An 8,283-nucleotide genomic window follows, 5' to 3' on the forward strand; every position below is an offset into this window, starting at 1 on the left:
AAAAAAAAGATACAACACGAGTCCCACTTTCATAGGCTTTAATGCATCTCCGGTGTGTGTAACATAATTTTTCATTTTGTACGTTTGTAATGAAAATGAAATTAGCATACGGCATGGCCCATGTGAAATGGCGGTATCTTAGGACACAACTGACCTCGATAAGGACGGAAGTACCGTAGGATGTGGTCGAAAATTCGCAGGTGTGTTGCACATAATTATCTGAACTTATCTCATTACGGTGGAAGAAAATAGTAGTTAAGTCACGGAAGGTGTGTTTAAATTGGTAGAGTTCGACATCTCGAAGATGTCCAAGATTGTTGATGAAATCGATATATCGCTATTTCAATTCCGCTCTTTTTTTAGTCGAGAAGCCGTTTTTATGGCATAAAAAAGGACATTTTTGCGGCATCATGAGTTCACTTGTGGTGTGTCCGCGCGTTACAGGAAGCTACAACTCAATGTTGAGTTCTGTCCTCACCTTTGCATATCAGGCTCTATCCCATGACTTTAAGCTTATCCCCTCCATCTCCACCCCCCCCCCCCAACACACAAACGCACAATCATACTCCTGCATACACCCCGGTGGTCCTCGTAAGAGAGACCTCTCCGTACGAGATACTGGATGGAAACTGAAGACTTTGGGGATATCCTAAAGAGGAACTTAATTTCACTTAATCTGCATCGAAATGTCACGAGCACTTTCGACAGAGATTGCCGTTCTTGAATTTCCGAGTCCCCCGATTTTGGGAGGTAGCTGTACCAGAGAGTGAGAATGCGGGGGAACAGATCTGTAAATCTGCAGGGATTAAGTAGGTCACATCTCTCAGATATACAATATGTCGTCCCTACTCTTCACCAAGCGCAGTCGCGTATAAAACACACACACACACACACACACACACACACACACACACACACACATTTGTACAATCCCTGAACTATGGCTAATATGTAAGTATGACTTCTTGGTATTGCGGAGGATTTTTAAAAAGCCAGTTCACAGTTCCACCTTGCGCATGAGTAGAAAAAAACTCATTTGCATAATCAGGCATGTTGATTTATATTCACTTAGATTAGCATCCGCGATGTCATATTTATTTGCAATCTTAAAGATCGACAGCTACCTGTATAGACAGATAGATTTGTGGAATTTATCGTGGTCCTTGAGCAGAGAAACCAATAATTTGAAAAACCCAAAACAAATTACACTGAACAATAATGATGTCATAATGTAGGAGACTCACATAATTATTTCAGAAATGTAGCAATGTCATTCCATTGCAAATACCGCAAGTTTACGTCTATAGAATTTATTTATGTTTTCTTCTTTTGTTCTGCTTCCTAGAGCCCCCACTCATGAATTCTTATGGTATAAAGCTGCAATATTGTCATCATCCTTGTTAAGTTTTATTTGTTATAAATTGTGAAAACATTCTTATTCCTCATCCCAATCACTATCAATTCTGAAACTCTGTACCATATTCCTTAATCAATTTGTAGTTGTTCAGATGTAAAAGTCTGAAAATTATCCGGATGTCTCCTTTAACACATTTCATGTTCTTACATTAACTGCTGCACGTGATTTCGCCATCCCCTGCCCTTCTCCTTCATTGCACTCAGAATTTCAGCTTATTACTTTTCCACCAAATCACGACCTTTCCGTTTTCGTCGCGCATTAATGTTCCTCTCATTTTTTTGCTGCTCCCGCTAAATTGTCGCGGAGTACGAAGCAGCACACGCGACTCGCAAAGTCGTGCGTCCACGTGCTTACGTTTCAAACAGCGCAACGCTAATCGAAAGTGGCAAGAGATCCTCTCGTAAAACCATTATCTACCCACCACTTCAGCCATCGTTAGTACGATAATTCCTGAGGGTAGTGAGCACGTGTGTCCTCTACAGGATAAACATACACAATACCAACGCCAGCTGGCAGACCCTGCCCACCGGGTGTTACCTAAAGCTGTATAGCTATCACGCCTATTACGATGAATATTATTTCGGTAGTCGCATTAACGTCATAACAACCCGGATTTGATTGTAACAGTGAATGACTGTCACGACCAGGGAGGTGAGACAACCTCCCTGGTCACGACTAATGTTTTCTGCAGACGCACACACACACACACACACACACACACACACACACACACACACATACACGTATACATACCCTTGGGCGCCACCAGTGAAGAAAATGAAATGACCACGGTGGATAGGGTGCGTTCACCAGAAAACGTAAACATTCGATAAATCATGCTCTTGACCTGATACACAAGTGTACTTTTCTTTCCGATTGCTCATGATGATTGCTCATTGATGACGAAATTAGGTCTGCATTACTTAAACAGCATCATTTTAATATCAAACAGACTATCCAAGCTATGAGACATAAACAAACGTAGTTTATTTCCTACGCCGTATCACACAAACCGAAACGCACTGTTGTTAATGCGTCATATAACAAAACATGCTATTCTAAAAGAGACTTGCCTATTATAAAAGTCTAGAAATCTCTTCGGCTGTATCACCTACAGACACTTTTTCATCTCTCTCTCTCTCTCTCCCTCAATCTCTCCCTCTCTCTCTCTCTTGGTCTGTCTACCCGTCTGTCTGTTTATCCATCTGTCTGTCTGTCCCCCGTCCCTTCTTCATTTTGTTTATTTGTCTCTGTATTTCATTCTTAGTCTCTTTATCTCTTTATCTCTCTCTTAATGATTTAAACTTCAAGGTGACGAGTGACCAGGCAGCAAAGAATTCTCATCTTTTCTTTCCCTACCACATCCCTGCACTTCTTTAAGCTTCTCCCCTCCTTTTCCTCCTTTGTTTTTCTTCCTACATCGTTCTCCGGCCCCTCGTCAGTTTGTTTGTTTGTCTGTCTCTGTGTTTCATTCTCAGTCTCTTTATTGTATCTCTCTCGTTATGATTCAAACTTCAAGGTGACTAGTGACCAAAGAATTATCATCTTTTCTTTCCCTACACACACTTCTTTGAGTTTCTCTCCAATTTCTTCTCTCCTTCTTCTATTTTTTTTTTGTTTTGTTTCTACATCATTCCCCTATCTCGCTCTTCTAATGTGTCCTTCAGCTTCATTCCTGCTCCTATAGGATGGTGGAGGAGCGATACGGCAAGAGTTGTCCTCTTTAATAGCGTGTGACATGTCTTGTTCCCTCGACGCCCCTCGACCTCATCCTGTCCGGGGTTAAACAACCCTCGGTGATTCGCGGTGCCTCGTATGATTTGTAGAGAAAGGCGCATCTCGGCGTTTCCGGGGTTACCTCCAAGATGAACCGGAACAAAAGGAGCTTAGCTCAGTGGTCATTAAACTAGCACGAGGGAGGACGAGACTTGAAGATCTTCGACGAAACTGCTGTGGGATTCTAAAGGTGTGTATACAAAGACTTTCCCAAGAGAGGAAAATTAACTACTGTCCTCGAACGCAAGATGGACAAGGGATGGTGTCTCGAGTCTTGCAATAATCAAAACGGAAGACGCTTCCTTGGCTTTTCCTATAGCTCGAAAGAGGTCTGTTTGTCCTAACGAAACACATTGGAAGCGGTCAGTTATAGGTGCCTAAGTGGGAAAGCGAAGCCATTCGTAAAATGCATTTCTCATTTGCATGAATTTACTCTCATTCAAAGAGACCTTGATGTTGTTTCGAAAAGTCTTTGACTTAGAAAAGAAAAAACGTCCCTCCAACTTGTTTATGTGAGACTGTGTAAAGTTTTTCAACAAGTGGGTACTATACTCAAGTTACATTTTCAGAAACTGGCGGAATCTTTAATAACAGAAAAGGGCGCTGTTTTGTTTTGTTTTTTTATTCAACACTACACATACCGATCCTCCCCTCCCGGTACACGATTCTTCACCAAGGAGCTAATTCTTGGTGAAGAAACTGCAGGATCTAATGAAACATTAAGCGTTATTTTCAAAGAAAGGCATAATAGGAAATTGCCAAAGTCGCAATGATAATAAAGGAGATGGTTTTAAAAATGGCACCATTCATTTGCATTCACAGAAATGAACGGCATCATGAGATGATGGAGGATTTGAAAATATGTTTATTCTGAATTTTAGTTCAAATAACTAAACGAGTGACTAGAGTTGTTTTTTAGTCCTGCGTCGATGTCTTTATATTTCTTTCTCCTCCATCCGAAACGTTTGTGGAGGGTTGTTGTCTTCGAACATCATCCAAGAGCATCCTTATACAACCCCAGCCCACCCCATCCCCAGCCCTTCCGCCCAGCACAGCTCAACTTTATTGGATAGATGATACCTGCATTGCGGGGGCACTTTCTCAGTATAGGTGTTCCGTGGGTATATCCCATCTCATCGCCTTTGATCCAAGGTATTATACCTTTAGGAGCTCGTCTCATATAATCCAGTGGCCGTTTAAAGTCACTCTTTAGCCTCCTATACGCCTGCTTATGTTCGTTATGTTGTGAATAGGTCATAGCCTATAGCATCCAGTGTTTGCCGCAACATTTATTATTATCTCTTATCTTACATAGAGCAGATTGCTATTACTTCACAAAAATATTATCCTATGGAAATGATCAGGCGCGCTGGAAGACAGCCCCCTTTAGGAAAATATTAATAAGTATATTTCTCTGTTATTAAGCGTAGTAGATCGTTTCACCGGCTCGAGAAGCATCCTCCCACTTCAAACAGGCATTCAATTAGATTAAATGGAATGAATTATTCAATGACGCAATTATCAAAATGAATTTAGTACATGTAATATCAATAACTTGTTTGTTATCCTATAGGGCAAATAAAAGAGCTTTGAACCAAATATTTTCTGTTCTAATGTCTGTCTTCATTTTACTCTCTCTCTCTCTCTCTCTCTCTCTCTCTCTGCCTTTTTCTTTTTGTCTGCCTGTCTGTCTGTCTGTATGTATGTATGTATGTATGTCAGTATTTCTCTCTTCACCTGAATTTCAGTGTACAGACACAGCCAGTATTGGAACTGTGTAGGATGTGGCTTTATAACCGTGCTATACGCGCCATCTGATCGACACGCACTACTGCTTCGTGCCGCAAGAGATGAGCCCGGGGCTGTGTAAGCTTCGCGGGAGGAGAGCAGAGCAGATCGACCCGCGGCAGGGCGGATTATTGGCTTGACGTACGTAGCCCAAATTCCCGTTCGCAGGCATGTGATGAAACTGTCAAGATTTTGTTGTTGTTGTTGTTGTTGTTTGTCAGAAAAATAAGTCGTATATGTAAACACACACACACACACACACATGTATAAATATATATATATATATATATATATATATATATATATATCCCATGGTGCTTAAAAGCATTTGAGTGTCTGTAGCTACAAATACAAAAATTTGTGTGTTCTTAAAATAAACTGTTGGTATTGACAGTATGATACATTTTTTAAATTCTCTTCTTTTTTTATATCATTGTACCGACATGTGGACTACGAAGTACTTAACATGCAGTCAAACCTGTCTATAGCGGCCACCCAAAGGGAGACGAAAAATGGGTTGTAGACAGGTGGTCACTATAGACAGGGTAGTGAACATGGTTTTTCTTTGGGGGATTGAGTTTAGTGGTCGCATACGGCAGGACGGGTAGTCACTACAGAAGGTGAACGCAATAGACAGGTTTGACTGTGATATATATATGTATACATATATATATATACATATATACAAATAAAAGACGCCTGTGAGATTGGAGAATGGAACATCAACATTCTTTCAATGATTCTCATAATGTATCTCTCCTAATTTGATGTATGTTTCCTGCGATTGCTTTTAAGCTATCAAAAACAAAGGAAAATGCGGAGAAAGCAGAGTTCAATTTGTTGGTGATCGCATGGCGCATGATACCTTCTAATGCTCGAGCAAAGTCATCGAGCCTTAAGAGCATCTCTTCAAAAATTGGACAACGCCCCAGTCAGCATCTCTCAACTCGTCGTGTCGGTATACGCTTCACAAGAGACCATCCAACAATGTGGGAGTGATTGCGAGTACGTTTCCACCTCCCCCATCATCTCACAGGGATTTTATTTCTGGCGTCGTGAAAGCATGTGGAGCGGCGAGGGATTGACGATTGAATGGTGCTAATGAACTAATTGTCAAAAACGAGAACACCACGGGAGATTTCACGCACGGGTCGTAGAAATACATGTAAGATCACGTGATTAAATGGTTCGAAGATGACGTGAGTCCCATTTTCTTTAATACAGCGGTATATATTTGTATATACGCATCATATGTGATATGATATGATATATTATATATATAGTGCATGAGGCCGAATGCACTATAACAATATATAAGCACCGACAAATTCTGAATTTGTCCCGAAGGCCAGTTATATTCAATGAGGCCGCAGGCCGAATTGAATATAACTGCCTGAGGGCAAATTCAGAATTTGGAGGTGCTTGTATTGTTATAGTGCAAGAAGAACTCATGCACTATGTGTTATATAAAATAGCATACATACCCAGGTGAATTATAACAATAGGTAGAAATAGGGAAGTCCAGATCACTTACCAATACCAGTTTCTTTCAAGCTGTGTAGACAAAATCCGGAAGTAACAGTAGAAACTCTTAACAGTCAACAGTTAACACGTAATTAACGCTCTGGAACACCGAACACAAGATCCAAACGTGAAATTCCATAATGGCATAGTTCTAGGCCTATAACATGAGACCATGCCCATCACATCGTCATTGAGTTTGTTCGTTTACTTCTGATAATAAATTTTGACTTTGCATCCATGAAAATGAAGTTGCTGGTGAGTACTTATGTTGGAACTGATGTTGATAGGAGAAGTGTGGGGTGACGCGAGTCCAGCCGTAACGTTAGGACTAGATGTAGGCGTAGATCTGCGAGCGACAGAGCTAACGTTAGTAGTACTAGTAGTAGGAGTAGGACCAGGTCTAGGCGCAACCGGATTCAAGCACGTGCTTGTGGCAGGCATTGTAGGCGTCGACTGGACACGAGAAATGGTCAAACTCATTCGTCGCTTTTGCTCTTCCTCAACTCGAGAATAATGCTTTATGCTTGTCTCAGATTTGTGGCCGGAGATTGCCATTATATGGCGTGCTTCGAATCCAGCATTATCGAGTTTGTGAATTGAAGTTGTCCGAAGGCAGTGGTTGGTATACACTTTCGAACAATGCGCTTCAGCAGTAATCGACGACATTTTGTTCGCAAGAGTATTCACACCTACGGGAGAATTGTCGTACCATGGATGGCCAGGCCTTGTGGTTGCTTTTGGTCGTTGCCACAATGCATCACAGTGTGGATGTAGGTGTGAGACATATTTCACGAAAGATTCAACGGGGCAGTCATCCTTATGGGTCTCATACATACGACCTTGTTGACTTTGCTCGTCATCAAGCCCTTCCCCACGGTGATTCTTGGTTTTCATGTCTCTAGCCAGATACACATACCTTTGATTCGAAGAGTCAGTTGTGACAGCAAAATCTCCCTCGTTCATGTTGCGGAGATTTTCTCTTCCCCTGTTGCAGAAATGCAATATTAGATCTAAGAAAACCTTATTCTGGAGACCCCTTGGTGTCGTAGGTGAGACGGCAGGTGAAGATTTGATTTTTGACATATCTTCGTCGGTGATAGGGTCCTTATGCCGTACGGATCCTTTCCCAGCCTCTTTCACTTTGTGTAGCACAGCTTTAAACATATCATTTGCACCTTTGAAGTCACCATCGCTACAAATGTTTACGTCAAGCGTTTGTTGAAAGTGTCGCTGAAGACCATAACGAAGTGTGATCAGAGAGCGCTTAGCGTATAGTTCCCCATTTCCCCTACGCACCTCCGCGTAAAATGTACGCAGAAAGCGGCACAAGTCCTGGGCTGACTTGCTTTCAACATCCGTCAGGCTGATTCCTTTTTCCGAGCAGTACGATTCCAAAATTCGAAGCGCGTATTTTATGACATCTTTAGTTTTCTTTGCGTCCTATTGTCCAAGATGTCGCTTAGATCAGTCTCTGTTAGAGTAGCGAACCTGTTGTTTTCAGCTTCCATGTTTAAATCTACCGCCGAACTAGTCGAGTCCCCCACTACAGTACTACATAGTTGCTGGCGGCGATATGGATCAAACTTCGATAATAACGATAGTATCGAAAAAAGGTATCGTGATTGTGGCGCAATCGCGTCGATAAGGTGCGGGATTCAGTACTTGATGATTGAAATGAGGGAGCAAAAACCGATAACAAATCGATAGTGGGTTATCATTGGCAATCGTTATATTTTACGTGCACTATAACTTTTGTCGTGCACTGCCGGCCTGTATCA

General features: G+C 41.7%; 1 pseudogene; it reads right to left on the reverse strand.

The window, feature by feature from the left end:
* Positions 1-6,609: 6,609 nt before the first annotated feature.
* LOC139724057 (uncharacterized) lies at positions 6,610-8,013 on the reverse strand (annotated as a pseudogene).
* Positions 8,014-8,283: the final 270 nt, after the last annotated feature.

Source organism: Diadema antillarum, unplaced genomic scaffold (assembly GCF_040938485.1).
Source record: "Diadema antillarum isolate AM-2024a unplaced genomic scaffold, OU_Dant_1.0 scf00000015, whole genome shotgun sequence".
In the NCBI taxonomy this organism is placed as follows: Eukaryota; Metazoa; Echinodermata; class Echinoidea; order Diadematoida; family Diadematidae; genus Diadema; species Diadema antillarum.